The sequence below is a fragment of the Camelus ferus genome, chromosome 24 (genome assembly GCF_009834535.1).
Source record: "Camelus ferus isolate YT-003-E chromosome 24, BCGSAC_Cfer_1.0, whole genome shotgun sequence".
NCBI classification, from domain to species: Eukaryota; Metazoa; Chordata; class Mammalia; order Artiodactyla; family Camelidae; genus Camelus; species Camelus ferus.
Genome location: NC_045719.1, coordinates 14,377,293 through 14,388,947, shown reverse-complemented (window position 1 = coordinate 14,388,947; position 11,655 = coordinate 14,377,293). Strand labels below are relative to the sequence as shown.

The following is an 11,655-nucleotide window of genomic DNA, read 5'->3' as shown; positions in this document are numbered from 1 at the left end:
TTAAAGAAAGACGTCAGGGTAGAAATCAGGGGTACTTCAGTGATGCTTTGTAAACAGGGCATGAGGTTTCAAGGCGCTTGATGTATTTGTGCTTCTACTGAGGTTAAGGAGGGCATCTTGTGAGAAAGAAAGGAAGCACTGAGGGAAAGAAAGGATGGCAAAGGTACTCTTTTAGAATTTTGACGTGTTTGATTTTGATAGTGGGAAACAGAGCAGCACATCTGTAAATAGTGAAGTGATGCTGAACGCATCCTTATTTGGGAAATTATTCCTAATTTGAATTGGTGAACTTAAACAAGTATATTTTCACTTCTTTAAAGTTCATTTCATTGGTCTTTTCCTTAGTTAGCGCTTACGTGAGGAAGAAGAATATGAGTGGAAAACAATGTTAGGTTTGGAAGAGAGGGCTTAATTTTCTCTGCATGGGACCAAAGGCAAGCTACAGCGCTGTCTCTTCAACTCTAAGTAACTTGGAGTTTTAGAAATGAGAAAAGCAGGTTCGCCGCCTCCTTCAGTAGGTCTGTGGGGCATAATGTAACTTCTAGATCTCCTCTGGGCACGTCTGTTTATAAAGAAGCAGTTGTTAAGTGTCTCTCATTCAGCAAGTTCTGCTCTATTTCTGCAGAACAAATCAGAACATAGGAACTAAGTGTATAAGCCAAATGTTAACAAATTAGACTCCTTTCCTACAGCTGTTAGTCTCTGTCTTTTATGAGAGATTCCAAAGTGTTACTGTGCCCAAAGAATGATGTACTTGAAGGCATTTCATCAAATGTTAAGATCACCAATGGTTAATAACCCTGGAAGAAGAGCTGGCCTGGATTCAACTAAGGCTCTACCATTTACTGGTTGTATGACTTCAAACAAGTTACTAAATATGTCCAAGCCTCAAGTATCTCACCTGTAACATGGGGTGATAATTTTACCAAACTCTTGAGATTCTTGTAAAGGTTAAAGAGGATGATCTATGTAATATGCTCCATGTAGTGCTTAGCACGCAGTAAACTCTCAGTAAATGTTACCTCCACCTCGGTTCCCCATTGTTCCTGACCTGCCAGATGGATTTTGAGATTTTAACTGATCTTCAGTACACATCTTAGTCAGTTCTCCTAGGTAAAGGTCCTTCAGTAGTTCTACTTCTCCGAAAATCCAGACTTTAATCTGAAAACTGCACGAACTTTCCGGACAAATTTGATGGCAAAACATGGAGAGTTAAGTCTGGAAGTAAGTAAGAAGTCGACCAAATTGGAATCACTTTCCGACCTTCTATGTTTCTTATACACACACAGTGACTGGACGTTCACATGCTGGATCTGCAAGAACAGAGAAGGAATAGGCTGAATTTTGTCTGGAGAATTAGGTTTAAATATACTTCATCCCAGATTATTGAAGATTGAGAAATTCTGGTAGAAGAAATTATCCTCCAAAGAATACACAGAGATATTGCAGTTGACCTTAATAGAGGGTCCTGTTAATAAAATATATATGAGTTTTGAACACACAGGCAGCATGAAAATCTTCTTCCTTTATTTACTCTTTTTCTAAACTATAGCAGAAAGTTCTCTGGCCTGGAACCCTCTGCATATCTACTCCTCACATGAGGAGACCCCAAAAAGAAGTGGGAGTCAGAGGGACATTCTTGTGCTCTGCTGAAGATTTTACAATTTTCAGTCATTCTCAATCCTTGCAAACACTAAATGGGCCTGAAGCTCTACCCACCTATCCCATTTAAATGCAGTATTTACAGGTGTTGAACAACTATTAAAAGGTATTTTAGTAGACTAATTTTGTTATGTGATGCCAAGAATATTGTTTCAAGTGTTGCTGCTAGTTTGGAATTTAATGCTTTATTTATTCTTGCTGTCTCTTTAATTGCCATGTATGTTATGCATGCATATTTCATTGCTTAAAAATTCAAGCAAGGTTGACCTTCTTCCACCATTTGTGCCAACACATCACTATTTGTACTGATGGAAGTAAGGAGACAGCAAATTCAAAAGTCATTTCCTGGGTGACATTGGCTAACAATGTACTGGCAGATTTTACTTCCTAAATAAAGATTTTTATGCCAATATTGTTATTTTATATTCTCTCACCACGCATCAGCAAAATAATGGAAGAAGGTCGGTGGGGAGTTCAGAGCAGGGCAGAGAGGTAGAGTGTGTGTGTGTATGTGTGTGGTGCATGTATCTGGACACCAGGAATCATTCTTATGGCGGGTGTTCTGTTGAAAAACAATACCACTGTAGGCATTTCATGCTCATTAAATATAATGTGCCTATTCTGAGTTATACCACTATCAAATATCACCACTTTCCTATTTTTTTCTTACAAACCAACGTAAATTTAATGCTAACAATTTTCATTATTTATTAGCCGTTGAATACACTTATCAGAAAAAAAAATTCTTATAAAATTAGAAACTGACCCCCAAAAACAAGAAAAGTAAAAATTTGTCAAATTTTACTTTTTGTTCTCAGGCCCTTCACAATAATTAGGTACCCTAAAAAAGATTAAGAGAAAGCCAAAATGAAAATTACCAAATATTTGGAAACAGAAGGCAGTTAACTCACTACATATGCTTTGGAAAATCATTAAATAAAATTATATAGATTTAAATGAAATTATTAGAAAGCAAATAGAGTAGAAACCACCAAATTCAAAGTATTAGAAAACATAAATACAGTGAAAAGAAGAGTTGATTTGATTAATAAAGTAATTTTTTAAAATGAGTGTTTTGAAATAATAAAATAGAAAATGGAAAAAAAAGTTATCTGCATATTTTTATTTCTTTATCATCGCCCTCCCCAGAGTTCTATTGCCAAAAATAGTTGAGGTGTTGTAAGAACAAAATGATTTGAGGATATGAAATATGAAATAAAGGAAAGACTGATTATTTGAAATGATTTAAAAAAAAACCTGAGGATGAAATAAACAAATAATCAACTTCATAGACATTGAGAAGGATACATTCATGACGAGTTTCTGTGATGTAAGCATAACAGAAACATTTGAGGTGGAAGAAGCTATTAAGTCTTCAGATTCCTTTCAAGGAGAGACAATTTATTGTACTGGAGGTGCAGTACTTCCAGAACAGTTTAAGAATTTTAATAGACGTTAAGAACTTTAGTGCAATTTACTAATGCATCTACTATTGGTATAGCATGTGATGTTGGAATTAATGAAGGGTAAATAAATATATCTAATTCTAGAGAATGTTAATTAGTATAGAAAAAGATTTTTTTAATTGAAGTATAGTGGATTTACAATGTTGTGTTAGTTTCAGGTGTACAGCAAAGTAATGCAGTTATACATATATATATTCTTTTTCAAATACTTTTCCATTATAGGTTATTACAGGATATTGATTATAGTTCCCTATGCTATACAGTAGGTCCTTGCTGTTTATCTGTTTTATATATAGTAATGTGTATCTGTTTATCCTAAACTCCTAATTTATCCCTTCCCCTCTTTCCCCTTTGGTAGCCATAAGTTTGTTTCCTATGTCTGTGAGTCTGTTTCCATCTTGCAAGTAAGTTCATTTGTATCATTTTTTTTTAATTCCACATGTAGGTGATTTCATGTTTGTCTTTCTCTGTCTGACTTAATTCCCTTAGTATGATAATCTCTAGGTCTATGCATATTGCTGCAAACAGAATTATTTCATTCTTTTTTATGGCTGAGTAATACTCCATTGTATAGAAATGCCACATCTTCTTTATCAATTCATCTGTCAGTGGACATTTAGGTTGCTTCATTTCTTGTCTATTATAAATTGTGCTGCTGTGAACATTGAGGTGTATGAATTTTTTTAAAAAGAACAAATGCTTCCATGTGTTAGGTAATCTAGACATTTTTATAATTTGATTAATCTATACTTGAAACAAATCTTCTGAATTTACCTGGTAAGTCTGCTCATGAATACCCCCCAACATTGTAAGCCCCCTGAAACACTAGCTAAGAAGTGCCTGGTACACATATTAGGACCTCAATAGTATTTGTTGAATGAACAGGTAAATGAATGAGCTACCAATTATGCTGGTAAAGATTGAGCTAATTTTGTGAAAACAATGGACTAATACACAGCACACTAGAGCTGAAAGCCTTGTACATTTCACTTTTTATTTTATTATTGAACATGATTTACTTCATCTAGAAAGCTCTAAAGTCAAGCAAACATTCGTATTATTCCTGTATTGCTACTGCAACATTTCTTTTCTCCTTAATAATCATTCTTACTTTGAAAGTACCTACTTTGAAGTATATTTAGGCTGAAATTTTCATTTTGGAGATTTTAAAACAACAGATACTTAGTAAAGACAGAGAAAATGACCCAAATCATTTGTAAATATTTCTATATACCAGATGATACGCTGTATATAGAGTACTTATCATATTACATTTGTGTAAGTAAAACAGCTATTTTCAAAATATGAATTTAACACTTTTACCAAACCGAATAAGATTCTTACATGTTTCTTTTTATGAAAGTTTATGGGTTTTTAGCGACTAGACTCTTGAGGTTTAGAAAATAAACTTTTCTTCTTTTTCCTAAACAACTGGTTTGTTAATTAGACAAGAATATTTTCCTGTTTTTATTAATGTTTGAAATAAACACAAATATTTGCTATCATAAGGTATTGTAGTCACGGAGTGGTTGGAAAAACCAGAATGTTAAGTACAGGCATACTTTACTTTATTGAAATTCACAGATACTGCATTTTTTACAAATATGGTAATAGTGTAACTGTACTTAGGCTAACACTTAAACCTTAGGCTAACACTCTAGGTTTCAGTTTTTTGCATGAATATACTGGGGAAGCATTTTATGTTTTGTTTTTCATTTGTGTAATTTTGACAATTTATTTGCAAGAAAGAATTATTTAACATGTAAGGAGGATATAGTATATGAAAAGAGCAGACTTTAATCAGGCTTAATTTTCATACAGAAATTAGAAATTCAAATTTAAGATATGTGAAAATCTTGAAAAAGCTACTTTCCCTCTCTTTTTAACATTATTTCCCTTTTTTGTTAATAATTCAAGATCAACATTATGAACAGCCATTGTTCTATTTATATGTACTTAACTCTCTCTCTTACTTGGCTGTTTCTAGTTATTACTGGATTTGAAATCAAGTTACTAAAGCTTATTTAAAAGTGTACAAAGTAAAAGCAAACAGTTTCTGATGGAGTATTCAAAGGAATCTTCAATGCATAATGTGCATGTGCTTTAAGTTTATTGATTTTATAACATCCAGTCTGCAGCTTTCTAATTGATCTTCTTGCCAATTTTTGTTAAGTAAAGGGTCTAATAGAAAACAATTATTAAATAAAAATATTGGGAAAGCTGTTTAAATTGACTCTTTTTGGAAAGAAGTAGTCTCAGTTCTTCAAAAGAATGTATTTCCCTTGATTTTTCAAAACAACTTTACTTATAACCTGACATTTTGTAAGAACTATACATCTGTGATTCACTCTAAATTTGATGTTCTATGAGATTAGTTTCACCAGAATAAGACCATAGATGTACTTAGACAATAAACTACTAAATTTATTTTAAGGAACTTTATATTCATTTGGAAATTAAATGTCAGTTACCTAATTCAAAACTTTTTAAACTAACAAATATAGGTCACCTTTTCCTTTCTCAGAGAATAAGACAAAGCATGTATTATTCCCATATTATTTACTACATCATTCTGGCATGTCTTTGATTAGGTATGACTCACTGAACAGAAAAGCAGTCTTTCATTACCGAAAAGAAGGCTTGTATAAACAGAGCATTCTTAACCCTACTTAGTTGAAACAGGTAGCTACCCGGATGACTCTCCTGCTGCTTTTTACTATGTATTCATACCTACTGGTCATACCTAGGAATTACAGCATGGGGTCATTATACAATCAAAAGTGTAAAAAATGTATAAAAATAAAGTGGAGAATAATTTTACAAGGCTAAAAAAAGTATATAATATTTTAAGCAATGGATTGTTATTCATCATGGACTATACTGCAGGAGTATTTTAATCCTCACAAGCTTATAAACAGTACAGTATTTTGTAATGTTAGGCAAGTGAGTTAAGTCTTGGATGTAGTTTTGTCTCACAATCAAACAGTAAATTACAGTTGAGACTTGAGTTATAATAGCTTTTCACACCTCTTTGTTATCATTATTTTTTAAACATCTCCAGTTTTACTTTTATCTTTGGCCAGATGGAGATACTGTAGTATTTGTCTAGTTCCAGGAAATTGTTAGAATGCACGTAAAAATGATCATAAATTCCTCACACTTGGTGACTGGCCAAACAGACCCTACTGTAAACAAAGCAAAGAAACTGATAAGATGTAGCAGAGTTAAAGGAAATTGGCTACTCACTGTTGACTTAGTTAAATATTGGACATGTAAGATACTTTTATTTCTACTCTTTAAGTGCAAAATGATCTGCCTGTGGTATTACTGTGATCTATAATCAGAAATAAAATACAATCACAATAAAGCAAAAGTCAAAGAACCAATAGAAGAAAACAATTTATAGACTTTTCTGAGCGGCATACAAAGTGTCACTCAAAATTAATGAAAGGTAGATAAACTACAAGTTTATACTGTATAACACAGGGAACTATGTTCAATATCTTGTAGTAACCTATAATGAAAAAAAATATGAAAAGGAATGTGTGTATGTATATGTATGACTGAAACATTATGCTGTACACCGGAAACTGATGTAACATTGTAAACTGACTATGCTTCAATTAAAAATAGAAGAAAAAGTAATTGAAAGGAAAAAAACACCTGGCCATATGCTAGTAAAATATTAGTGATTACCTGATATAACACATATTATTTTTAAAAGTTCTTAAATGATATTAATAAAATTCTGTATATATTCACTGTGTTATGTCTCACTCTCAGTAATAAATAGTATTGGAATTTTATAGATACATGAATAGACATAAATTGATATTTATGTCTATAAAAAGAATCTGTATATCTGTACATTAATATATTAAAATAAATATAGATAGATATAAATATATATATAATTTATGTAACATGATAAATCAGTGGGAAAACGAATAATTTAATCAGCAAAAATTTATTGCATGTATAATGGATACCAGGAAATGTTCTAGGACCAACACAATTCTTGCCCTTACATTAGGTTTGTTGTTGTTTCTTTTGTTTAACGAGAAGAAAACTGTTCAAGAAGAAATCTAAGTAATAGCTCAGAACTAATTTTTTAAAACTGGTTTAGGAAAATATCAGAGTTGTGGGTGGAATGAGTTAGAGAAGAAAGTGGGGTAAATGAAAGCATTCTAAAGATTTCTTTTTTGGTGGAGGAGATAGATTGACAAATTGTTGGGGGAAATATGAGATTTTTTTAATTTACATTAATAATAGAGAAATACTAATTTACTTGTGACTCTTAAAAATAGGAAGCTAACCATTGGGCAAAACAGAATAGTATCATAGTTCCAATTAAAAGGAAAAAGAGAATGAACATTCTGTCTCTACTTCTTCTGGAGCTTAAGATGGGCACACACACAGAGTGCCTGGTTGTGGTCATGTGCCTAAATTATCACCAGTAGATTGTGAATAGAAGTGATGTGCAAAATTTCTGCCATAATTTAAAGAAAAATTGCCTGCCTTGATTTTCCCATTCCTGCAAGCTGAATGCAAACGTGTTCACATGCCAGCTTTGGCCATGAAGTTAAGAGTGAAGTCTGAGATATGGCAAAGCAAGAAGATGGAAGGACTCTGGATACCTGGACAGCTATGTGGAGCAGAGTCACCCTGAAAACCTGAATTGCTTATCTGGGGACTGTTATGTTATGTATGGGAGAAATAAATGCTAATTTTAATAAAGCCATTGTATTTTGGAATCTCTTTATTACTATAGGTCAGCTTTGCCATAACATTAGAGAAATTAGTACTGAAAGTGGGGTGCAGCCGTTACAAAAACAGACATGATATTGGCTTGAATATACAGCAAGGACACAAGTATAGTAGACTGTGAAGATGGTTACCCTGTTGATGAGTTGAAAACATTTGGTAGAAATATTACATGTGATGATTTCCAAGACAGATTTCCCACTGAGCTTGTCCTTCTGGGTGAAGTAGTTATAAACTTCTGGAAAGATAAAGAGACAATGATGGTTACAGCATAGAAGTCAGAAAATAGAAATGCTTAAGACTCAAAAAAAAAAAAGCAGAAACAAAAAAATTGTGGGGACATGGCTTATTGCAACATGCAATATACTAGAAGCAAACAAACATGCAGATGACTATGTTTTTAAGGGATCATGTTACCAAATTATCCATCGGCGCAGCCTGCAAAACCAAAATTGCAAGGCCTGAAGCAGTCCTCAAGGAAGGCGTACTCTCCAATGGAATATAAGAGTCATGAAACAGCCCGCAGAAGGGCAAGACCAGAGGCCAGAAAGGACAATGGACATGGGAGTTGCCCTCAGAGAGCAGAACCAGGGACAGCCAGGTGGACCAACCAAGAACCCATTCCACTGCCAGCACAGATAGATGCATAACTCCTTTTCCAGCAAAGTGAAAACTGCTCTAGAACATTCTCTCCAGCGTCTTTCTCAAGCTTTCCTTTTCCAAATTGGAGATTCTATTACGGTTATGCTGTTCCTGCTCCACTACTATTTACTTAGGGGATGGGAGCATGGAATGGAGATAACATATCGACTTGATGAAGAGGGTTGTACTTCAGCCGGAGATCCTGAACTTTGAGCTGCATGAGATAACTGAAGCTCACAGGATTGTCTCCTGTGGAAAGGAGATGAGTATGTTCTATTTCTGGAAAGAAATTTATATCTAAATAGTTGGGTGGCTAGAGCCAGGTGTTATGTCAGAGACAGCTAACTGTCCACTAAATCTCACTCTCCCTTTTCTTTTTTTCAATAGTAATAACAGTGTAAACTGAACATGTGCCTTCCCTGGCTGAGATTACATTTCCAGAGTCCTTGCCGATAATAATGTAATGTGGCTGCATTCTTGCCAATGCCACGTGAGTAAAATTGCTGGGGAAAATTTCTGTCTCTCTTGTTTAAAGATAAGGAATTGCTTTGATTTGCTCTCTTTTTTCCCTGCTCCTATGAGGTAGAATACAAATGTACCCATGACGCAGTTTCAACCACATAGGACAGAGTGCACCAGAGGGTGGCAGAAAAACCAGATGGGAGGAACCTGGTTTTCTCAAAGACCATGTAGAGCAGAGGTGCCCCCACAAATCTGGACCATTCTTCCCAGGACTGTTAAGTGAAACAGAGAGAGAGATTTCTGCCTTTAAGCGACTGTATTTTTCAGATCCCTTTAGCAGCTTAGCCTTTACCCTAATATAAATGATATTCAAGGCAAAGTAGCAAAAGTAAGAGGATGAAAAGGAAACAACAAAAAATGTAGTAAGTAATCACGTTGCTGAACAAATAAAATCAGGTAGCTTAGTTATTTCACTAAGTGTGAAAGTACTGGATTCAACTAGCAAAAAAGAAGAAGTAGTTAGATATTAATTAAACAACAAAATCTAATTATTTCTCGCTCAAAAGAAATTCAAAAGGTAACAAAGAAGTATAGAGGCATAAGCAATAGGCAAAAATATACCAGGCAAATGCAATCCAAGAGGAAGAATGGTAATGTTAATAACAGACAAAGGAGATTTCAAAATGCAAAGCATCAACTGTAATAGAAAAAGATACAACCCATGGGGAAAAACATGACAAACATATGTAACAAATAACAGGCTAGAACTTGCAGTCATTAGATTATGGTAAAATCAGAATCATGAAAGGGCTTTCGTACTAAATGAAATTTTCATATATTTCAGAATCGTCAGAACAAATAAACAAAAATAATGAAAGGTAGAAGATGTGACTAGTTGAATAACTAGCAAGTTTAATAATCCAATAGACCAATAGCCCAATAGTCCAATAACTTACAAACAGAAAATGTGCATTCAATTCTCATGCCCCTGGAACATTTAGGGACAAAACAGTCATGCAACTGACTACAAATAAAATCTTTTAAAAATTCCCTCCCACACTGTATAACCACACTCCAGTGACTAAAAATAATATAAATATTTTTAAACTCACAATTATTTTTCATTGAAAAACGTGTTCTTTAAAATTCCGTTTTGATTTTGGTTTAGAGTCTGGGGGATTTTTAAAGGATGGCAAAAGATACAAAGAGGTGGGGCAGAATATGTCACCACAAAGTGTGTCACCCTAGCATGCTGATTATTTTGAATTAAAGTGATTTAAGAAATAGCTGGTGCAACAAGGGTATTCTGACCCTGCTTTGTCCTCTTGAAAGCAGGAAATAAATCTCCATGTGAAAGTTACCCACCCTGTAACAGGAGATAGAGGGACATCCTTATCACCAGACACACAGACTCAGAGCCAAGGAGGCTGTATAAACAAACCTTGTTACTTCTTCACTAATTCACTACCCCAAGCCCAAACTTCTTATTTGCCTTGTCACAAATTTATTGCTCCTTTGTCTTAAAGGTATAAAATCTGCCTGCTTTGGTTACTTCTTTGAGTCTCATATTTTTATGAGCTCCTGTGAATACAGAATTAAAAATTTAATTATTACACGAGCCAAAAAACCTAGAAGGGAAGAAAGGAAAAGTTTTCCTCCCCTACAACAATAAAACAAAATCAAAGGACAGACAGTAAACCTAATGAGATATTTGCAATGTGTCTGAGGTATAAAGTATTAAGATAATTAATGAGCTCATCCACAATTAATTTTTTTAAGGAACAATAATTCAGTATAGTGGGCAAAGGATATGAACAGACAAAGAAGAAATGCAAATTACTGATAAATAGATGATAAATATCTGAATCTTCATAGTAGTTAAGGAAACAGAAATTAAAGAACAATGAGATGCCATTTTTCATCTATCAGATGGGCAAAAATTTTAAAGCACAGTAATTTCCTGTCTTGGCAGCTAAAAAAAAAAAAAAAAAAGGTGAATTTACAGAATGCTACCTTCTCTTTGGAAAGTATCTTGGCAATATCTGTTAAAATTTCTTTAATCCACAGTCCTTTGACACAGGAATCTAACTTCTTGAAAGTGTATCTGTTAGGACAGGTTAGGTTACATTGCATATTCAAACAGAAGTGTCAGAAGCTTAAGGCAACAGAGGTTTATTCGGGCTACAAAGCACTGCGGGCTGACTGGAGAGATTGCTGACTGGAGTCACTTAAGGACCCAGGCTAAGAGAGGATCCATCTCTGCAGGGGCTTCCACAGTCACTATGAAGGGGAAACAGGATGTAGAAAATGCTGCACTGAACCTTAAAATAGCTCTCAGAAGTGACACCCATCACCTTTGCTCACATTTCATTGGCCAAAGCTTGCCACATGGCCATACCTAACCTAAAAAGTCCCTGGAAGGTCACCTCTGTGTCCCTAGAGGAGAAGAGAACATTTATGACGATACTTTAAGAATCCATTCTATAGAAATAACACTGCCAATATATAAGGGTATAAATACAATTATATATCACAGAATTGTTTTTTAATCACAAAAAACTAGTAACAATCTGAATATCCATTAAAGAATATTGTATTCTTTACATATTAAAGAATATTGTATTAACTATATTCAGATTGAATGCTTGTCCAAGATGTG

General features: G+C 34.0%; 1 long non-coding RNA gene across 1 annotated transcript in view; it reads right to left on the bottom strand.

Annotated features, from left to right (window-relative positions):
* Nucleotides 1–361: 361 nt before the first annotated feature.
* LOC116659526 overlaps nt 362–11,655 on the bottom strand; it is a 56,364-nt gene continuing 45,070 nt past the window's right edge. The window contains exons 2-3 of the long non-coding RNA XR_004314887.1: nt 8,027–8,130; nt 362–1,313 (exon numbers count right to left, since the gene is read on the bottom strand). This is a non-coding gene — a long non-coding RNA (uncharacterized LOC116659526). The remainder of the gene's footprint in view (nt 1,314–8,026; nt 8,131–11,655) is intronic.